Source organism: Pleurodeles waltl, chromosome 5 (assembly GCF_031143425.1).
Source record: "Pleurodeles waltl isolate 20211129_DDA chromosome 5, aPleWal1.hap1.20221129, whole genome shotgun sequence".
Taxonomy (NCBI): Eukaryota; Metazoa; Chordata; class Amphibia; order Caudata; family Salamandridae; genus Pleurodeles; species Pleurodeles waltl.
In genome coordinates this window covers 854,565,522-854,588,593 of record NC_090444.1, presented here as the reverse complement: position 1 = coordinate 854,588,593, position 23,072 = coordinate 854,565,522, and the positions used below count along the sequence as shown (strand labels likewise).

The following is a 23,072-nucleotide window of genomic DNA, read 5'->3' as shown; positions in this document are numbered from 1 at the left end:
TGGTGACAATCAATATATATTTGAGATGCACAATGATTTATGTGTTTTTCTTTTTTGTTCTGTCTAATATTTTCCCGATAGACATAATTATAAAAACAAATATTCAGTGACTAGAGATTCAAGTCTGATTTCTATAGTTCACCGTAAACTAAACTCCAGAATCTCCATTAGCTAATTACAACTCAAAAACAAATTCTCAAGAGGGATTAGTCTTGCTACATACTACAAAAAAAAACACTTTATAGACCGATGGGGCATGCACTTTCTGCTAAGGATTAGTTTGCTAGCTAATTTTCAGATTTTGGCTACAAGTTGGTTGACTAGGGCAAGCGACTTCTATTAATCTTTATTACCCTATTTCGTTTATGCAATATTCATTCTACACATTCTCAGTTGGTAATCAATCAATACTGGAGTCTTCTGCTGGGATTCTCTCCATCCTTGCACAGATGTCCTGTCTTCGTCTAACTGGTCCTCAGAGGGTGTACGGAGACTAGCTCCCCTAATCCTGGGAGTGCCCACTGGTCCTGTGGTCAATTAGAGTTAGAGTCCTTAAGCCAGATGGCAGTAAGGGGGTTTCTCCGTCCCACTGTCCACGGCGGCTGCCACCAGTTCCAGTGTCCAGCAGAAAAGCACACCCAAGGGAGAGCCTTCTCCTCTGTGCAAGACCTTTTAAGTGGGGGCTGGAGTGTCCAGCAGGGAAAACCTTTGGCCTCAGCTTCACCCCTCGCTGACATCACTGCCAGGGTCTTCCCCAGAAAATCTTCAAAGAAGCCCCCCTCCGGGCTCCAGAGATCTGGGCTCCCTTCTTTGTTTAGTGGGCTGGGACAGGCCCTCATCCTGGCACAGGGTGGCTGTAGGCTGACTGATGCACAGCAACCAGCCACACCTTGTTCCTTCTCAGGAGCTTACTTATGCATTAATTGCTCCTTTTGGGGGGGGGGGGGGGTGGTGAGGCCTTTGTTCCTGCAGCAGGAGAGAAAAGTAATTAGCCCAACGGAGCAGGGTGACAAAAAGCCTAGACTCTAATCCTGAGTTGAGCCAGAGAAATATGGCATTCCTGGATGAGCCTTAAGCTGTACAGATCTGTCTTTGGACTTTGCAGAATTGTTAATTGCACAGAGGTTACACTGTACATCGGTACAACTCTGGAGTCTGTAGACCAAGGAGAAGCTGAGCTGCGTCCTAAGGCAGCCTTTCTCATAAGTCTTTAATGGAGTGTCACTGTAGACAAGACAGTAAACCACACTGACTTACCCTATAAGTATTTGTCCACATTATAAGGCCTATCCCAGGTCAATACCTAACTCTGCATAGTCTCTTCGTCACCAGGCTACCTGTGTGCAGTTCCGGAACAGTGCACAACAGGAGTCTCCCATGCACAGCCCTCACATGTGTGTGTATGCGCATGTGCACACATGTCCACATGTAACCAGCCAAGTGCCTATTAACCTTTCTGTGCAGCAGCGGCCTTATCTTAAAAGGCAGACACTGGCAGTAGACATGCACAGTCCATTTTCCATTTGTTTAATGTGGGTGAGTCCCAGGTTATGAGGCCTCACCACAGTAAAAGGTCTAAAACCAGGTGATCCAAAAGATAACAATCTGTGCGGATTAGATGGAAAAACCCACTTTCCTACAATTTTCCTCTGTGAAAAATCACAAGAACCTTGTTTGCGAAGGACCTAGGGGACACAACCACACCACTATTTTTTGCACAGTGAATGAATACATTCTTACTAAGTAACTTTGAGAATTACACATCTCCAAGATAAAAAGTAAGCCTCTCCAAATTTGGATTCCTTACTCCAACTGCAAAAATCGTCTTTGATGCAAAAATATTATGTAGATTCATAAAGTGGCAAAGGATTACAGACTAACTAACAAACAACTGCAACTATGTGCTATATTATGCTCATTTTCGTGGCGCTCACGTCACCCGGCAGGGTATCCTGGCAGCTAAGACTGGGGTACAGGCCAGCCTGGGGCCTATCAGAAGAGCCAGGCTTTCAATTTCATGCGGAACTGTGTGCTGGAGATGGCATCCCTGATGTAGAAGAGGAGATCATTCTAGGCTTTGGGGCCAAGGTAGGAGAAAGCACAGCCCCGGCTTGGCAGATGCCGGGGTGGCGATACACAAGAGCCAGGAGGAGGTGGCCAAGCATAGGTGCCTGGTCTGTGTGTGGAGCTAGATGCAGCTGTTGAGTAATGCTAAACCTTGGTTGTGTAGGGCTTTGAAGGTGTGAGTGAGGAACTTAAAGGTCAGGGGCTTGGTGGGGGCAGGGCCATGTGCTGAGAAGTACCCAAGAAGCACTTTTGCCCTCACCACACCACCAAACTGCCTCCTAAAAAAACAAAACAAAAAACGATGTCCTGGGGTGTTTTCACACCCGTTTATGGACTACAGATGTTTAAGACATCCAAAGAAAGAGCTGGAAATCCACTATTTGCAGTGGTTTTCATCTTACTTTCCTTGCCACCATTTGATATCGGCTCTTCACTGGGTGACTGTCTGAAGGGGAGCCGATATTGTGGGACAGATGGTGGCACCATGTGAGTTTTCATGTATGGGTTAAGCAAAGAAGTAGCAAGACAGTTTCTTTAAAAACACTGTAACGGAATGATACTGCTGATGCCCAGATACTGATTTCCGTGCAGACTCGGGAGCAATGTTATCTTGCCCTACTTGCAGGAGGCCGCGTCTTTTATTAAGAGACAAACCTCTAAATTAGCTTTCCCTAAAAGACGTTTTGCTACTCGGATTCTTGGTAACATCACATTGCTGTACAGCTAGGCTGAATCTACTTGTATCTAGGCATAACTTTTCCAGCTCCATTGCGCCGCTCGCACCTTGCTTGCAGATCTAAGGAGACCATCATAAAGCCCAAGTGAGTGTGATATTTTGCAGCCATCTTAAAATGGAATATAGCACATAGTGGGAAACATAACAAATGCGCCAAAAATACAAAAACCTTTAACAGTTACTGGAAATGCTTATGTATATTAAACAACTTCATAATTCTATATTCACCCATCATTAAAATGTACATAATATCGGATAATTAAGAATCTTTCCTCAGTGAAATTCCAGAAGGAACATGCCTCATTTTTTTCTTCAGGCATAGTGAGAAAATGCTTCAGATGCCTGGATCTGGCAGGTAAGGATATCTTTTGGAGTTCAAGAAGATACCTCCAGATTTGGATTCTGGACATCAAACTTATAAGCACGATCCCAAGAAACATCAGGTTTGGCACATGCAATTATAGAATCCGTATCAAAGAATGCAATTGGCCCCGTGTCAAAGTCACAGGAAGAAGCTGATTTCTATTCCAGCTGCTTTCTAAAAGTAGATTTGTTTCAAACATTGCAGTGTATCAGTCTACTGATAACTCCAGAAGAAGGGATGACAATACTGGATGAGGGATATTTACCTTCCAATTCACAAATTTACTCCTCAAAATCTACACAAAGTTCTACAAAGAAGTTCATCATTGGCTATTTCAGGCTCTACCCTTCGGGTTAACATTCTCTCCAAGGGGGTTGACAAAAGTTTTGGCTCAAACTGTGGCCCTTCTTCACAGCAGAATTATCTTCCTGCATCCCTATATGGTTGATAAGGTAATTCACTTACCATCAAAGGACATTGTTCAGCAGCATACGGAAGGGGTTTGTCAGGTTTTGACAAGCCATGGGTTACTGATCAAGCATGAGAAGTCTCATGTGGTTCCAACTAAGGATATGGAATTCACTAAAGTCTGTTCCAGACTCATTTGAGATTTTTGAGCTTGGGAATAGCTTTTTGTCCATGGTCATAAGGTAAGTCTCGGTTTTTAGTAGTATTTCTAGACAGAGAGCACCTTGGAATTGGTGGTTAGCAATTTCCTTTTTTCTGTTTTTTGTCTCTCTCTTTTCAGGCATCTTGTATTTTCATGGCACCTTGGGTTTGCATTTACTTGGGCCGTCTGGTCAGGCATCTTCTAAATCAGTACATGTGACTAATGAGATTTGGAACGAATTACAGTGGTTGATGGATCCCACAATACTGATTAGGGGAATACCATTATCCAGCCTCTCGCTAATCCTCACCGAAGAGGTAAGCAAAATTGAGTGGGTGCCACACTGGGACAAGAGAAAATACAGGGGGAGTGTCTTCTGGAGGAAAAAAAGACAATTCTCCACAACATTTTCAAAGTTCATCCCTTCTTCCCCAAGTCAGTCCACCACCCCCCAACTTAGCCTATTTGTCTTTTAGGATAGATTTTTTCCTGACACTGAAGCCAAGTACTTTCTTATGAGAGCCATTAATGTCTCTTTGCTTGCTTGCAGCAGGTTATAGCGCAGCATTTGTTCCAGCTTTTAAGTTGCAGCAGTATCTGCTCTTTACTTATTTGCCATTAGAGCAGAACTTGCCATCCAATGAATTGCCCTATCTCTAATTACTAGGAGCAGCAAGTCTGCTGCAAGTCATTTGCACGTTTTAGGCTAAGTATTCCCAACAGCCAGCACGGGAGGAATTTGGAATTCACGGTCAACAATTGTGGAAATTTCACCCATCACTTGCTCCCAGATTGTAGGTATAGCTGTACCATGATGCTAGATGTTAAAAATCTACCTGGGCCGTAGGACATAGCCTGCAAGTGTGTGCTATGATTGAAACTAGCTTATGGCATTTGGTCAGAGTAAAATACAATCTATAAAGAAATTCAATTTGTAGTAGTTTGTGTTTAAAATTAATTGGCTACTGTGTGTGACAGTAATCAGCAGCACAACCATACTTCAGACGACTGGTCTCAAACAGCTGCTCTTTAATGGTGCTTGACCAGAATGTCTAACTTTGTCCTCTTTTCATTGGTGATTTTGTACAATTTGGAAATGCAAAAATTGTAGGATTCTAAAAAAACAATTTTGGTTAGTGTAGGAACTCAGATTTTTTTTTACAGTATGACAATCTGAAGTATATGAATATATCATGTAAATTAGTGGTGCCTTTGCCTTTCAATTGGTCCAGAGTAAAAGACTTACTGTCCTGAAATAAGTAAACCGTCAGTGTCATGCCATGGTTTTGTAATGATTCACTTGTGGTACTTTTGACGGCCAGACGTAAAGTCATATTATTTCAATAAAGGAGCTTTGGAGGAGTATAGCTGTTTAGGTCAGCTTGTTTGCCTACTGTGTGCCATGCATTAACAGTGGAAGCTTCAGTGTGAATTGTCCATGTTTAAAAAGAGTCTGTAATGTGTCTCCATCAATTATATCTGTTTCGGCTACTATAGGGGGCATAAGCGAAGGAAGACAGTCCCAATAAAGCATATACTGAACCTTTCATACCAGGCAGTATCTTTTTGGATCCGGTACTGAAAATCCACCCATCTCAAAGGGGAGAATCATTATATCCCAGTTCAGGTCTGGCCTGTCTCTTGCCAGCCCATATCAACTAAGTGAGGGACAGACAGAAAATGATGCAAAGAATAGTCGCATTCGAATAGGAGTCCTGGTGAATACGTATAACGTATGAATACGTATAACAGCTTGGGTGGAACAGTCATCTTGAGGAGGGCAATACTACCTGATATAGACGGGAGCAGTTTGATTCATCTGTCGATCTGTATGTTAATTGTTTCTATTATTGATTCATTGATGTCCCTAAGACTTGCATCCTTATTTATCTTGATTCTGAGGAATCTGACTGAACTATGCTTCAGTGCAGAGATTATTCCAAGTATTAGGCTGGTCTTTTTAGTCAATGTTTGTGTTTCTATTTTATTCCAAGTGTTTGTGGCTCAATAATAGTCATGCCGGGGGTTTGATCACCACTGCAAACCGAGGTTGTGATAGCGGGCAGCCCCGCCTGGTGCCCCTGTTGAGGACAAAAGGTCTGGAGAATTTGTTACATATATTGATCCACACCACAGGGCTCAAATGCCGAAGGCATAGCCTCGACAACTATGATAAAAAATGCAATTCAATCATACTGAACGTTTTTCGGCATCCAAAAATACGGTGATGGTGGGTAGTTCAGAATCTTTTTGATGCATCACTGCAAACAGTGTCCTGATATTTTGGGATGGCCTCGTACTAGTCATAAAACCTGACTGGACTGGGAGCATCATACACTCATTAGTGGAGCTAGATGACTGGCTGTTTAAATTGGAAGATGTTATTGGCTACATTAAATAACAAAAGTTGAAGGGAAGGCAGACTCGGTTATTATATAAGATTCTCGGGTAAAGTCAGAAAACACACCCCTATGTGGCATTTTATTATATACAGCCAGAAAGCGGGGTGAGGGTAGCTCTTTTATAGCTTTGTGAAAGTTAACGGTTAGCTACCTCACCCTGGGTCTTTGCCAGAGGCTAAACTGTCTACAGCTATATGAGTTTCTTCAGTAGTTTACAGGTCGTGAGAGGCACTCTATCGCTCCACTAAATCTAAGCCATGGTTATTTCATCCTTGTATTCCTTCAAGTTTGCTGTAGTTTTGCACTACTGTGTCATATATAGTCTCTGATAAGAGTGTGTAAAAACAGAAATGATGTCTGAGGTGGTAATAACTGTAGTACTTAGCTCACCGTTTATGGTGTCTATACCATTATAGGCCTTGACTTTAAATAGGCATATGTTTCAGTGACTGTTCTCCCTGGATGTTCACCTTTCCATATCTCCAAGCCAGAGGGTCTTTGCTCAGGAAAGCTAACACCGTAAAGTCTCTGCTTTCCAATCGAGTACAACTAAATTCAACAGAAATTCGCTGAATTTCCAGTTCTGAACTTGATGAACAAGTTACTTACCTTTGGTAATGCACTTTCTGGTACAGACTCCATCTAGCCACGGATATCTCACCTTTGAATATTCCTCAGGTATCAGACTGTATCCAGAATTTTTCAGTGGTACATCTATGTGCTGGCAGGCGCTGTCATGTGGCACAGAACAAGGAAGAAGGGAGGATCTACGAGGAATCTGCGACTAGATAGATTCTCTACCAGAAAGAGTGTTATCAAAGTTAAGTAACTTTTTCTTCTGATAGAGCCTTCTAGCTGTAGATTCCTCACGTTTTGAAAAGATACAAAGCAATACCTGTTTAGAGGCGGGTTTGTGGATGGACTCAAACAAAGAAGTCATGCAGGACCAAAAGAGTAAAGTGCTCCTCTTGGCGAACCTGATTGTCTAGGCAATAATGTGCTGTGAACGTATGGAGGGACGAACATGTAGCTGGCTTGCAAATGTCTAGGACAGGGACTTCATGTGACAATGCAGTGCATGCAGTTCTTTCAGAGGATGCTTCTTTGCTACTGTATAGCAAATGTTAATGCAGAGCATGATCCAGCAGGAGATGGATCTCTTCTGCATTGCCTTGCCATTTTAACCTCCAGAGAACCCCACAAAGAGCTGATCACCACCCAGTGGTATTTGGTACGATCTATGTAGAAGCTCAGCACTCTCTTGGGGTCCAAGCGATGAAGTCTCCCTCCTCCTTAGAGGGATGAGGTGGAGCACAAAACAGAGGCAGAGTGATTGTTTGACCTACGTAGAACAGTGTCACAACTTTCGGCAGAAAAGATGCCCATGTCCACAAACAGTTTAAGATGGATGGCACACAGAGCCTTAAGCTCACTCAGGCTGTGCCTAGGTGATGGCAATCACGAACACAGTCTTGATAGTAAAGGGCAGAGGTGAAGTGGCCTGAACGGAGTGCATCAGGCAATTCAGTACCAGATTAAGGTCAAATTAAGGCATGACAAAGGGAGAAGGGCGAAACATGTTTCAGCCCTTTCAAAAACCGCATCACAAACAGTGACTTAAACAAAAAGGGCTAATTTAGCAACTGTAAGAAGGCTGAAAGATAACCCTTACCTGAGCCAAAAGCAAAGTCACACCAAACCACAAATTAGTCCGTCAGGCAACTACAGTTTTCATTGAGGAACGCCTGGATGCCAAGGAGATATAAATCATCTCCAGAGGAAAGTTGAAGGTGTTCAGCTGTTGCCGCTCAAGCTTCACGCATGAAGGTAGAGATTGCAAAGGCCTGGGTGCAGAATCCTGCTCCGATGCGGTGATAGCAGGTTCTCCTGGAGGGGCAGCCAGATGGGCGAACATATGGTCATGCCTAGGAGTTCTGGATGTGCCTGACCTGGAGCCACTAGGATGGCATGGGTACAGTTGGTCCTGATTCTCTTGAGAACTGCAGCAGGAGTAGTATCGGAGGAAAGGCATAGAGGGGTCTTGAGTTCCTCTTCAGGCAGAATATGTCTTTGAACAGGAGACTCCCTGAAAACTCCAGCATGCGTAAGTGCTAATATTGTGTGTACTCTCCGGAAGCAAACAGAACCCTATTAGAGGGAGAGAACCTGTGCTACTCCCTGCTTTAACTGCCATTTATGTTTCAGATTTTCCGCCATGCGCCGACAGCTGAGCTTTCCACCCTGGCGTTCGATGATCCGGCCAGGTGGTTCACCACCAGGAAAATTCCTAGGTGGTACAGTCATTTTTAGGTGTGCCAGGCATCCTAGCACAGGCTCCGAGACACCATCTTGCCCAGTTTGCTACATACCACATGGCGGTGGTGTTGTCTGTGAGCATCTGTACTTTCCTCCCCATGAAGGACTGAAGGAAGGCTTTCAACCCCAAATGGATGGCCCGCTGCTCCAGAAGTTGATATGAAGCCGGGACTCTGCTGGAGGCCAGGGCCTCTGATCTCCACCTCCCCCAGATGGCTTCACCTATCCAAAACTGATGCATCAGTCACCACTGTCAGGTTTGGGTGGGGAAGGGAGAGGGACCTGCCACTGGCCCAATCACGGTCTAGTAACCACCAAGGCAGATCTTTTGCAGTCTTCTCAGAAATCTAAACTCAGCTGAAGAGGTCCCCTTGCTGTTAGGCTCACCGGGACCTTCAGATCCTACTGAGGAGCCTGCATACGATACCTGGCAGGAAACAGGAAACCATCAGTCCCAGCAGCCTCCAAGTCAACCTCATTGTAATGCAGGACCGAGGCTAAAGATCAGGATCATTGCTTGCATGTCTTGGACTCTCTGTCCCAGGGAAAAGGCACGAAACCAAGGGGGTCCATAATGGCTCTGATGAAAGGGCACGTTTGAGAAGGAGTGAGGTATGTTTTTGGCACGCTAACAATGAACTCCAAAGATGACAGGAGGTTTGCCGTGCTCTAGAGGTGGTTGATGACTGCCAGGGATGAGCCTACCTTCAACATCCAATCGTTGAACCAGGGGAAGACTACTACCCCTGACCTATGAAGGATTGCAGCCATCGTTGCCATCACTTTCGTGAACACAAGAGGGTTGCTGGTGACACCAAGGGGAAGCCCACTAAACTAACAATTCTCCTCTTCCACCATGAACCTCAGGTAGTGCTAATGGGCCTGTAAGACAGATATAGGCAAACAGACATCCTACAGGCATGGGAGAAAGGAAGGGTACGGCGTATCCCCTGAAAACAATCTGTATGACCCACTTGTTCAAAATGATCGCTTACCAACCTGGTAAGAATTAGTGGATGCAAAGGCACTCTAAAGAGGTGTGGCTACAGATGGGGGAGGGGGTTTGTATAATGTTAGGATGGACCTTGTCATGGGTGGTGAGCACCTCAGCCTTCACCTCAAAAGTGACTGGTTGCCTGAAGAGGCTGGACAGGCTGGCAATACCAGACACCTCAGCAAAAGCTGTGAAAAGAGTGACAAACTGTTGCAGTTGGTGAGGTGGGGTGGAAAGGCCTAGAGAGTGGAATCAGCTTTGTCCATGAACAGGCAAGTCCCTTCAAAGGGCACTTCCATCAGGGAGGACAGGACATCCTTAAGTACCCAGTTGATCGCAGCCACCAAGAATTATGATCCTGGCTGGTTCACAACCACCTCAAACCATCTGAGAGAGCACAGGGTGGGGGTCTTCATATACAGCAGGAAGGACTAGTACTACTGAATCACAAAGAGCGTGAGAGTAGTGACCCAACAAACAGCTGGCATTAATGGGGAAGAGGGCCAAGCTAGTAGAAGAAAAGACATTTGCCAATTATTACCACTAGCTTAGATTCTCAATTAAGGGCAGTGGTGAGAAATGTTTTGGGATTAGAGTGACTAGAGAAAGCCTACTAAGCTTTCTAGTGAGGGGTGCTGTGAAAGAAAAGCTGTGTCATCTGGAGCAGGGCAATGGAGCCTAGCAATTTGTTAATTAACCAGTGGGACAACGCATGGTTTGGCCCAAGCCCCCAATAAAATATCAGTGCTTAAGTGAAAGGGGAAAACTGGATCCCAAGACGTCTGCCCTGGTTGCAAGACTTCAGTGAAAACATACATCTTAACCTCCAAGATGGGGAGATGGAATTAAGAGCTTTGGCCGTGCTATGGAGCACTATGGCGTATGAAGTGGGATCCTCTGTAGCTGGTCTAAAGAGGAGAAAAAATACGTGTCTTCAGGGAGGTATTGAGACCACCAGCCGCCTGTAAGTCTTCATGCCAACTATCATCCTGGTAGGGCTAAGCAAACTCATCACTCGGTCACAGTCATTATCCAAATCAGTCCCAAAAAGGGAGTGTAGAAAGTTCTTCTGTTTCTTACGTTTACATGAAGAATTGGAGTGCAATGAAGACCGGCCTCTGGAGCCATTCCATCGACTCCGGGAATAGGACCAAGAATGAAATTTAGATGAGGCGCATGCACCTTGAATTGTCCCGCCGGGACTCTTCTGTGATTGGTGATGTCAAGTCGTAGCTCGGCCACAGGCATCCCAATGTCACAAAAAGGTCATCTGATGGAGATTCATCTCTGAGAGACAAGTTAGTGATCCTGGTCTGTACACAGAAGCGTCGCCTACATGGGCTCCGTGTGTCACAAGGCGGAATAACCTTAGTGTAGAGCCATACGATGCCACCATCTGGCACACAAAGGCACTTTTGAATAGTTTCCGGGTCAAGTCTGACGCCTGGGAAATATGTCAAAGGTGAGAAATCTGCAGATAAAAGTCTATCAGAAAGATCCGAGCTCTGAATGGTAGGGTTATGGTTAGTATTTGGTTTACATATTAAAACTAGAAAAGGTGATGGGTGGAATGCCCCGAAAATCTCAACCTCAAGCAATCGCTGGGGCCGCATTTCAGACCTTTCTTAACCCAATTTGCTGTTCCAAACATTGAGCAGTCAAATGCAAATCAGGCTTGAAACCTTGATACTGCTCCAATAAGAAGAGCCCAGCACAAACTGATAGGTCATGTCCTTCTCAATGGGAACACAAACAACCCCAGATCAGTTCCGTCGTGTTAGGCCTCATCAGCGAGGTGTAGCCTGGTTTCTATGGCATAGCAAATACCAAACACCAGATCTGTGCCTGGGCATACCAATCATACTCAGGACATCGATTTAGTTATACATTTCTAGAGCACCTCCAAGACCAATACATTTAATTGTACTTTACATCTGAGCAACTAAACCAGAGAGTTACATTATATTGGGGAATTCATCTAATAAATTGCTGAAAGTAGGTCAGATGGTAGATTAGCAAACACATTAGATAATGGGTATATGACTAAAGTCAGGAGAGTGGAGAAAGCTGATTGATAGTCTTAAGATTAAATAGTGGAGGGAGTGAGTAGAGAAATCTAGGTTTTAAGAATTCCTTGAATAGGTAGGTCTTGAATTGTTTCCTGAATGACAGGAGCATTGCTAATATATGCAAGGATGCTGAAAAAGAGTTCCATTCTGTAGTGTCATCTCCTGAGATAGCTTGCTGGCAATGGGTGCCTTGTATTTCTGTACTTTCAAGAGGAGAGATTTCTTGTCAGTATGGGCAGCCTGTGAACGTCAAAGAGAAACAGCATAATATGATCATATTTTTTGCTCCATGAATGAAAACTTTGCAGCTGAGTGAAAGATTTCTTTGAGTAGACTTAATGAGACAAAATAATGCCTGTCAAGACGGCTTGCCAAAATCAAATTAAGAAATGGATAGTCAAATTGAGTTGTTTGTTGGCAAAGACATGTTCGATTTTCTTTAGGCAGTGGAGATAAAAATGTGAATCTCTCATTATGTTGTTAATAAGTGGCAAGTTCTCAATTTTGCAGATTGCTGCTCTAAGGCCCCTGCTGTTTTGGATTCGGTTATAAATAACAGACGCCCTAATTCCTTTTCGTTGTGGGCTTCTTAAACTGGTGGGCCGCGATTCCATTATCAAAATCAAATGGTGTGCCTTTGTCGAACGATCCTTTTCCCACCTCGGCTTAGGGTCCTATTGGCAAGATCCCACCTCTATTCCTAAAAACACTGTGCAGCTGTTAAAGGATGCTTTTTGGCATAATGTCCAGATTACCCAATTTGCCAAGTCTGTCCCGCTGTCTATGTCTGATAATTATTTATCAGTCAAATGCCATTCTGAATTTGAGCCCTTTATGGACGTAGGGTTATCTCCACTTGCACGTGCCCTTTTTATTAGGTTCCGAATAGGGTCTCTCCCTCTGTGCTCCCTAACGTATAAATGGTCCAGTTCCACCAATAGATCTAAGTTCTGCCCGATGGGTTGCAAAAGCAAAGAGTCTGTTTCTCATGTCTTTTTTCATTGCCATGCATACCACAAACAAAGAGCTCTTTGGATCATCCCGCTTTGTAAACATATAGGTGCAAGATCTTGTTTTCATGTTGAGAGAATCTTAAAATCTGATCCATCCGTCCAGATAGTTTTACCAGTGGCAAAATTTCTCGAATCAATCTGGCGTTTTAGATTAGCAATTTTAAGGAATAAGACTGGCTAGCTAATTCTTAGACTTATTTATGTATATCTATTTAACCTGGACGTATGATTTTAGCCTCTTACTTGTAGCATATAGATACTGGTGCACTATATTATTGATTATTAATGGACTTATGGAACTGGTCTTTCGTCGAGTGGAATTTTCCATTAAGAGGCACCCATCTTGTTGCTTATTTTGCTTGGACTTTAAGTTTCTCTTAATCTTTTAAAAAAATGTTACTGTGTTTTTACCTTCAGTGTTCTCTTGCTTTTTAAAAAAAAATATTTTTTGATGTGCATTGTACTTTTATGGTATGTTTTTCTTCCGAAATAAAGTCAAGTGGCAGAAATGTAAGACCTTGATCAATTGTGAACCTCAGGGACTTAGTAGATATTAATGAAGAAAGGGAGAACCCAGTGAGGTTTACAAGTTCATGAGTGCTACATCTCATTTTCTCACTGAAATAATAATAATATAAATTCGATTTGGCAGGCAAGATAAGCAGTTTCTCAGAGGGAGAATCTCTTGAATGTGTTACTTTATTTGGTGTAATTGGGTGTCAAGGGCATAGTGATACAGATTAACAATCGTGTCTTTTATTATTGGAAATATTCCATTCACTTTAAAACAAAAAATGATAAGGGCCATGCTTGTGAAAGTCTTAGCCACTGGCACCACTCAAGCTGCACTGCACTTCATCAGTTTACTTGCTCAGTACGCCACTCTGGTTTGTAAGATTTCAAAACCTTCCTCAAGGAAAGCCAATTTAAGAAAGTTAGGAATTTAAATAGATAGTTGAGTAACGAGAATATGCTACACTAGTAAGTACACACTTAACCGCAACTATAAAAGTAAAAACTCCAATGGCTCTCCAGGTACCACTCCAATTGTGATTCACGTGTCCAGAATTTTCATGGTCTGAGCTTGTAAAGAATCTCCTGGTGTTGCTGTAGGAGTCAATTTAGACATACCTCATGTTTCTACATGAACTGGGCAGCAGACGAATATTCATTACAGAAGTGGTGTGTAATTTTGATGCCACTTGAAAGGATCTCTAATACCAGGTGCCAGTATCCCTATTCTGAAAACCTCTGTTAGTAATAGATACATAAAAAAAACATTGTATAGCCACAACTTAACATGTACATTAAAACAAAGAAATCATAAAAAATGTCAAACAAAAATTCCTGACAAACTATTTCAGTTAAGGTGTCTACGTTTACTGTGAACACACGGCTTCAATGGGTAGAGCCAGGTTTAATGTGATGACAGTTCCAGTGCCACAGACACTAAACAAGCATTTGCAATGCAATAGGTCTCACCTTTACTTGAGTTAGGGCTATTAGCATAGTAAATGCATAACTGAACTTTTTCGCCACATTAATTGGTCAACCCTGCTGCGTATTTTGTTCCTTTCTGCCACATAATTCCAGTGTCCCTGCATATAACAAACGGGCTAGTAGGCCTACTGGAATATTTTTTAAACAAGGCCCCTTAAAACACAAATTAGTCCCAGGTGCAAAACATATTTACTTGGCAGTTGGTTCAGGCAACATTACCAGCGGGGCAATGAATAAATAATTATATTCCAAGAATGCATGCTTACTGGATCATTGTCCCTTTACTGCAGTCTGGGGAGTTGAACAAAACACCCATGATCTTTCACAGGCTTGAGGAGAGCCACCTCACATGATATTAATGATCCTCAGTGAGTCTTGAACTGAAATATTAGTTATAAAATATTGACCATTGTACAGCATAATCAACTGTAACCTCTCATCAAGGTTAGTTTTATAAATACACGCACACACCTCAAGTTTCACAAACTCAAATGTGTATAGTTCATTTTGTCAGGTTTCTACTATGTATTCGAAGCTTGTATCATGTTATAAAAATAAAACTAAATGTCCCAGAATGCAAAGCTTAAACAAACTAAATTAGGGGATTCACGCATCAAACTAGGGAGCTGTACAACTTAATGAATACTACTCCGAGAGCTGGTTTCCAGGTTGCATCACTTTATAAAAATAAAAAGTCCCATAATGAATATGTGTGCTGCAAAGAACGTGTACTAAGCAGATCAAAGTGCATATATTGTAAAATAACTCTGGAGATTAATATTCTTTTTGGAGAGAGAACGTACTTTTGTCTAGTGGAAGTTTGGACTCATTATAAGGTAGCGCAGAGGGTTAATGCTCTTTCTGGAGAGAGAACGTACATTTGTCTAGTGGAAGCTTGGAATCATCATAAGGAAATGCAGAGGATTAGTGTGCCTGCTGCAAAGAACGTGCGCTAGGCAAATCACAAAGTGCATATAATGTAAAAATGTAAAAATAACTCTGGTAATTTATGTTCTTTCTGGAGAGAGAACCTAATTTTATCTTGTGGAAGCTTGGAACCATCACAAGGTAGCGACCAGGGTTAATATGTCTCCTGCAAAGAATGTATACTAAGTAGATCAGAGTGCATATAATGTAAAAACAATATAGGCAATCAAGTTTGCCCTCTTGAGCGCTGTGAGCGCAATGGCTGCCAAGAGAACGTACTTTTGTGTAGTGGAAGCTTGGAGTCATCATATGTTAGTGCACAGGCTTAATATTCCTGCTGCAAAGAATGTGTACTAAGCAGATCAGAGCGTTTATAATGTAAAAACGATATCGCTGATCAATTTCGTTGCCTGAGCGCCATTGTAGCCACGAAGCGCAGACAAAAGATAAAAGCAGTTTCACCCACACTGAAGTATATCAGCAATCATGCAATTATCCCTGTAGCAGGGTCTGTGACCATGGCGGTAGCCAAACCGCCCAAAGGCGGGACAAACACAACACATTTACCAATGACATCAAGTGATTTTTGAGAGGCAAGCCCACAAGCGAATGAAAGTGATGTGCGTGATGTGGGCGTGGTTAATAGCCTTACAACAGGTCAAAGTGCTTGCACACTCAACCTAAAAATAGATATTCTTCTACATGAAGACAGTGGATCCTTGGAGTCAGGACACCACACATCAAGATCATAAGGTGTGATAAACTGTGTTTTAGTTTTATTGATGTAATCTAGGCCAATGTGCATTACAGTTAAGGTTATTTATGAGTGCATGGACTTGTCCAAGGGATACTATGTACAAATGTCCTGGGGGTTCTGCTTTGTTCAATGTGCATATGTTAGACTGTTAACCACAAACAGAAATCCCCAACATTTATTAAGCATTTTATTTTTTAAATGGGAGAAAAAGGATGAAAGAGAAAGGCATAAGATTTCTTCCCAGCTTTCTTTGACATGCGAACACCTCAGTGGGTATTTTTTTTTTTTTTTTTACATACACACATGTGCGCGCACACACACTCTCTCTTTCATCTGTGTCATTATCTTATCTACTCTATAAATCACAGATGCTATTTCCCCTAAAGTTTCTTTCACTTACTCTGATTTGCTGGCATGTATGTCTTTCTGCTGCTTTTATCTTCCATCTTTGTTTTTTGGCAAGATCTGTCTTAGACTCTCATCTCTTGAGCATGTCTATTATGTTAATCGTCCATCCCTTTGTGGTTCTGCTCTCCTTTCACCTTATCACCATCCCCTCCATGCCCAGTCTCACTCTCTAATCTGCTAAATCTTCTGTTCCTGATCTGTTTCCTGTCTAAGCTCCTCTATGAATCTCTTATTATACTTCTTGAAATGCCTTCCTCTGTCATGTCAGTAAGCACACATCATTGTATTCCAGTTATTCCACATAAATGTCATGTCCCAGTACACACAAAAACCACCAGTTTCCAGTTAGCATGTGTCAGTGCCAATTCCCAATTAACACTAAAGGTTGCCAGTATTCAGATTAAGTGGCATCTCTAGCAGTGTTTTTTTTATTTTGGGGGGAAGGGGGTTAAAAACACTGGGCCACAGCTAGTACTGGTGGGGCCACTTACAAAAGGCAGTTGTAATGCGTGTGTGTTTGTGTACATGTATTACCCGCTGGTGGTCGACACTACGTTGTTCTGTTAGGATTCTATTTCCGCAGGAAAAGCCTTTTTTGCTGTGCTTATAACTTTGGCAATGTTTGATGAATCTCCAAATAACTTTAAAAAGAAAAAAAAAAAGATCTTCCACCTTAGTTCCATCCTGGAACGTTTTGGAGTATTCCATCAAATGGGGGGCTGTGAAAAAGGGGGGGTCCTAAAACAAGTTTCCCCCCACTCATTTTTCCATAGGAACTTTAGACACAACTACAGTCGAAATGCCTTTATAGATTTACACCACATTTGGCAAGTAGCTAGATCGTTGTAAAAAAAAGAGTGTTCTTGTTATTTGGTGAAAACCTGTTCAGTATTTTTTTGAGTAATTAAAGCTCAAAATCTTTGTGTATTTCAAACCGCAGTACTACTGGTGGAGCCGACAGACATCCAGAAATCATCTCATTGGCTGCCACCACATCAACAAGTATGTGGTGACAGTCAACTTAGGACTCAGGGCTCAGTCCTGAGTCCTACCAAAAAGGTTAAAAAAAGAAATAAGGGGACAGGGTAGGGTTACCCAGACCCTCTAGGCCTGGTGGGAGAGTCCCAGATGGATTTCGCTTGGGTCCAAAACCGTAAAAAAAAAAAAAAAAACACGCCTCAAATTTGCAGAGGATCTGCGGCATAATTTTTTTAAAAAATGCCACAGTCTCCCCGGAGTAGGCCAGGGCCCAGGGAGACGGACCAAAGCATTATTTAGTGTATGGGGAAAGCGACACATGGCCCCTCCTTCCTAAGCCTCTCTGAAGTCCCAGTGACCTCATCCCCTGGGGTCAATGTTACATTAAAGTTAAGGAGGGGGCGCAGCTCTCCTCTCCGAGCTTTGAAATGCCCCAGGGATTTCACCTCTCTCAGCTGAATTCAAATAAATAGCCTCAACAGGCCCCTGTGACCCCAGCAACCCAGCGCTGTCATAATTAAAAAAGGAGAGGGGTACACCCTGAGCAGTAAAAGGCCCCAGGGCTAATCTTCATTTGAAGAGGAGGGGGTAATAGGCCCCCTCTTCGAGCCTTTAAGGGCCCCAGAGTCCCCGTCCCCTGGCTCCAGCTCAATTACTGTCTCTCTTCGAGCTCACCCCTGTGACCCAGTTTTGTTGTCTGCAAGAGTGCGGGCAGGTAAACATATGCCTACTCCCACGTGGCGTGGGCATTTTCCAAGCTCCCGTCCGGTCGGTGTAGACATGCCTTCCCTGCTCTAGGAATGCTGTCAGAGAAGGCATGTCTGCTGCCTCTCGGCAGGAGGTTTAAAAATTATTTTCCTTAGGGTGGGAGTTTACTTAAGTTTCCCTATCTGCGCACTTGCAAAGATGGAAACTCACACTGCTCCCGCCTAGCATGAGAAAACAAAAACAGCTGCTCCTACCCGGAGGAAACAATGCCAGCTCCAGCAGCACCCAATATGTGTGCATGCACAGCCCTCAACTCAACATATTGTTGTTGAGTGCCATGGTTGGGCACCAGGGGTACCCACCTACACCAATGTAAGGCCCCTGAGGGAAGGGGACTCCAGTGTAGGAAGCTTGCCTGGTGTGTGTTGAGCACCTGTGGTGTTAGCATCTTATACCAGGTATCCCCTATTAGTGAAGTGTAGGCAGTGTCTAGGAGGCCAGCGCTCTCTAGATGAAGCTGTGGATGAGCAACCAAGACTTATCTAGGAGGCATGTAAAGCTCATGCAATACCACTAGTCACAGAGCACTTACATATATGAAAGAACCACACAGTGTTCCAAAAATAAAGGTTCTTTATTATGGTAACACGAATACTAAAATACTGTATGGGCAACACCTGAACTGGAGTTAAGTAAACACACTATTACATACACATAGGAAGTCAGTGATTAACGAAGCAAGCAATGGCAAATAGTAAAAATAATAGAAAATAGTGGCGGACCTATGGGGAGACCAAACCATATACTACGTTAGTGGAATGTAAAAGGCAGCCCTCCACCCAAGGAAGTGGAATCAGTAGAGGGGAGCTGGAGGAAATAGGAACCCTAAAATGTAAGTACCAGGGTGCCCCCCCCTTGCCCCCTCCAGCGACCAGGAGAGAGGAGGTAAGTATCTGGATTTTCCCCAAACCCACAGGAGAATTTTGGAAACTGACTGTGCAAGACCCATACAAAACTGGAAGAAACCAGAGGTGGATCCTGACTGAAGAGGACCTGTGAAAGAAGGGGACCAAGTCCATTTCGAGTTGGAGTGTCAGGATGTGGCAGGAGCCACTACCCACCCTTCTGTAGATGCAGGACCAGGTCGACGGTGGATGAAGAAAGTCAACAGTGCAGCACAGGAGCAGAAGAAGAGTTCCAGAAGTGATGCTAGTGATGTCACATCAGGGGATGTGATGAAGTGGTGCTGAAAAACCACCTACAAGCCTTGGCAAATGCATGAGTCGGAGAAGAAGGTTTTGCAAGGCTCAAGAGGTCCAGCAAGGCCTAGGGAATCGGCACAAGGAGGGGAGTCCGAGGTGACCCTCAGCAGCTGACAGAGCCACAAGAAAAGGAGGCAGCCTCCACAGGTGACCCACAGGCAGCAGGCACAAGTTGCAGTGAGGGCTACTCAGCACATCTGGAGAGGAGTGCCACGTTGTTAGAGCATCAGGCAGGAGACTGTGCTTTTCAAGGAAGAGTGCAGGAGGCCGGGGCTACACAGAGCCCGAAGACGCCTTGGAGGAAGAACAAACAAGCCTTGGTAGCTGCAAGAGTTGCGGTGCACAGGAGTACTGTCCTGAAAGGAGAAGCAAGGGCTTACCATCTCTCAAGTTGGACAGCTAGTATAGAAGACCAAGGGGACAACTCCAGACCACCACCTGTGATGCAGGATCCATGCAACTCCAGAGGAAGGAAGATCCACGCAGCCGGTCGTCGTTGCAGTTAGTGCCTGTGGATGCAGGGTAGTGACTCCTTCCTGGTTTCTTGGCAGGCTGAAGACCCGTCGTCCTGGGAGGATGCAATTGCTGGAAGGAGCCCAAGAAACACTGTTGCAGAGAGGAGTCATTGCTGGAGTTGCAGATTGTCAGTTCCTGGAGGGTCCAGTTGCAGTACCGGCGGCCAGAAGATGACGTAAACGAGGCAGAGGAGTCCTGCTTGAATCTTGCATGTCGAATCTGAGGACCAACCCAAGAGGGAGACCCTAAATAGCCCAGGAAGGAGCCTTGGTCACCTAGCAGGGTGACCACCTATCACGAGGGGGCTGTGACGTCACCTGCCTGACCTGGCCACTCAGACGCTTTCAGGGGCCTCTGCCCACCTTGGATTCAAGATGGCAGAATCAAGTGGCCACCTGGAGAAGCGCTAAGCACCACCCTTGGGGTGGTAAAGGACAGGGGAGTGGTCACTCCCCTTTCAATTGTCCAGTTTCGCGCCAAAGCAGGGAACGGGGGTCCCTGGACTGGTGCAAACTGGTTTATGCACGGAGGACACCAAATGTGCCCTACAAACCATACTCCTGGATTGGGAAGGTTACCCCTCCCAAGCCATGTAACACCTATTTACAGAGGGAGAGGGTGTTGTCTCCCTCTCACAAAGGAAATTCTTTGTTCTGCCTTCCTCTGCTTGAGCTGGTCAAATAGGAGGAGGGCAGAAACCTGTCTGAGGTGTGGCAGCAGCCCGAGCTGCCTGGAAATCCCCAGAAGACTGGAAGGCGGCAATGCTGGGGGTTCTCCAAGGAGCCCACAGAGTGCATGGAATCATACAACCAATACTGGCAACAGTATTGGGGTATGATTCCCCTATGTTCGATACCAAAGATGCCCAAGTTCGGCGTTACCATTATGCAGCTGGACACAGGCAGTGACCCATGTCCAGCGCATGGGTAAAATGGCTTCCATGCACTTACCAAGTCCATTAAAATGAAGCTGGAGTTCGTAGGGGCACCTCTGCTCATGCGGGGGTGCCCTCACACACAGGAACCTGCACCCTCCCCTCCTGGCTAGGAGGGCCTACCATAGGGGTGACTTATGGTGACCTGGTGCAGTGACCTGTAGTGAAACGGTGCATGCACCTTTTCACACACTCTGCAATGGCAGGCCTGCAGACACATTTTGCATGGGTTCCTATGATGGGTGGCACAATACATGCTGCAGCCCATAGGAAACCCCTGGGTCCCCAATGCCCTGAGTATCTAGGTGCAATATACTAGGGACTTACATGGGGGCATAAGTATGCCAATTGTGGGGTGTGCAAGGTCCTAAGCAACTAAATTTAGAGGGAGAGAGCAGTCACTGTGGTTAGCAGGATCCCAGTGAACACAGTCAAAACACACTGGCAACAGGCAAATGTTGGTGGTAACCATGCCAAAAAGAGGGTACTTTCCTACATCCAGGGCCAGTATTGGCTTGGGAAGGGGGGTACACGCCCTCTCACCTCAAAGGCCCTAGTGGATGAGGTCCCAGGGGCCCTTGTGCCTCCCTACCCTTAATTTAAAAAACAAAACAAAAGGCCAAGGTGAATGGGGTCCAGTAGTCATTAGTGGCTAGTGGAGGGGTCCATGTGCCCCTTTCCCCTTATTAAAAAAAACAAAGACCCAGGAGATGGGGACCAAGGGGCCCCAAGTGGCTGAGGTAGGGGGGCTGGTCCGGCCCCCTCCTTAAAAAAATAAAAAGGGGCCAGGGTTACAGGCCCAAAGTGGCTAGGGGAATGGGCCAGTGTCGGTGATTACAAAATATTTATTTTACAAGATTATATTTATTGTACAGTTAATTACAACCTTTACAAAGGCGTTTCTCATTAAAATATTTTGGCATGATGAATTCTTATAGAAAACAAATAGTATACCATCAAATACTTGTTAATATTGTGAAGTGAGTCTCTGAGAAAGATGGCAGAACATAAATGCCCTTGTTATGACATTGGCGGTAAGTACAGCTAACCGCCATGCTGACTGCCGCCAACATACCGCTGCGGCAGTGGAATACCGCCACCCATATTATGACCCACACATAGCAATCCGTCACTATACAACCACACACACAAGTCCGCCAGCCCAAAGGTCAGTGATAAACTGGCAGTAGCAAAACCCACACCGTTCGGCCAACAGAACAACACCCACAGCATTATGACCCACAGATCACCGCAGTGGACATTCAATGGCGGTAAACCATTGGCGCTACATACCGCTGTGCTCAAAATACACACACACATACAAAACACTACATTGGACAATTTGAATAACACACCTGACACCCATACACACATACATACACCACACCACTATAAAACACACCCACATTACCCACAACCCTTTACGACTACAAACAAATTGACACAGGGGAGATAGCAAGACCACAGCCACACACCACCTATGCACCATCCACGCACCTTACATCCCACACCCAAACACATCACCCCACAAACCCTCACCCACACCACTCACACTACACCCATGGCACCACACCACCACCCCAGGTTCACAGAGGAGGAACTAAGGGTCATAGTGGAGGAAATCATCTGGGTAGAGCCACAGCTATTCGGATCACAGGTGCAGCGGACATCCATTGCAAGGAAGATGGAGCTATGGTGGAGAATCGTGGACAGGGTCAACGCAGTGGGACACCATCAGGCAGAGGTGTAACGACCTACGGGGGAAGGTGCGTTCCATAGCAGGAATACACCAAATAGTGGTACAGAGGACTGGCGGTGGACCCCCACCTACTCTCCCACAACTAACAACATGGGAGGAGCAAGTCTTGGCAATCATGCATCCTGAGGGCCTGGCAGGAGTAGGAGGAGGACTGGACTCTGGTAAGTCAACTCTATTACTATCACCCCCCGCACCTGCATGCCATCACAAACCCCTACACCTACCCTCACTCCCATCACTCCACCAATTCACACACACCCCATCACAACCCACTCCTCCCAATAGCAAGCCCTGCATGTAACACCAATGCACGGACCCCCATCACAGACCTGCATAGACACCCATCACTAAAGCATGCACTAGAGAATCACCTAGCCCACAAAATAAACACTCACACAAGGCAAAGCTGACAGGGCAATAACAACCACAGAGGGCAACACACCCATGAACAAGATGACACACATTGAAACAATAACACTGCATTTACATCCCCACAGGTCCCCTACCCAACGTCACTGGAGAGGAGGTGCCAGCAATATTCAGTTCCCCCTCGCCCCAGAAGAGGCCCACAGTGATGACAGCAGCTCTGGATGCCTGGATCTGGATGACCAACCTGGCCCATCAGGGATCTCCGGACAGTCGGTAAGCCAGACACAGTCCCATACCACCACAAAGCCTCCCACCTCAGGAAACACCAGCACAGTACCCACCCAGCGGGCCCATACCCCTGTCCCCAGGACACGTCAATCAGC

The 23,072-nt window shown here is 44.8% G+C and overlaps 1 protein-coding gene across 2 annotated transcripts in view; it reads right to left on the bottom strand.

Annotated features, from left to right (window-relative positions):
* Positions 1-23,072, bottom strand: part of ABCB10 (ATP binding cassette subfamily B member 10) — a 1,288,341-nt gene that overhangs the window by 92,578 nt on the left and 1,172,691 nt on the right. The window lies entirely within an intron of this gene.